The sequence below is a fragment of the Pteropus vampyrus genome, unplaced genomic scaffold (genome assembly GCF_000151845.1).
Source record: "Pteropus vampyrus isolate Shadow unplaced genomic scaffold, Pvam_2.0 Scaffold755, whole genome shotgun sequence".
In the NCBI taxonomy this organism is placed as follows: Eukaryota; Metazoa; Chordata; class Mammalia; order Chiroptera; family Pteropodidae; genus Pteropus; species Pteropus vampyrus.
Genome location: NW_011889536.1, coordinates 87,371 through 87,680, shown reverse-complemented (window position 1 = coordinate 87,680; position 310 = coordinate 87,371).

Genomic DNA, 310 nt, shown 5'->3' with positions numbered 1-310 from the left:
AGAACAAATGAAGCCTAAAGTCATCAGAAAGAAAGAAATAATCAACTTAGAGCAGGAATAGGTGAAATAGAAAACAAACAAACAGACAAACAATAGAAAAAATAAATGCAACAAAGAGCTGGTTCTTTGAGGATGTTAAGGAAATTGACAAACCCCTAGCTAGACTCGATAAAGAAAAAAGAAAGGATACAAATAAACAAAATCAGGAATGAAAGAGGGGAAATTACAACTGACACAGCAGAAATACAAAAGATCATGCAAGAATACAATGAAAAAGTATATAACAACAAATTTAATAACCTAGAAGAAA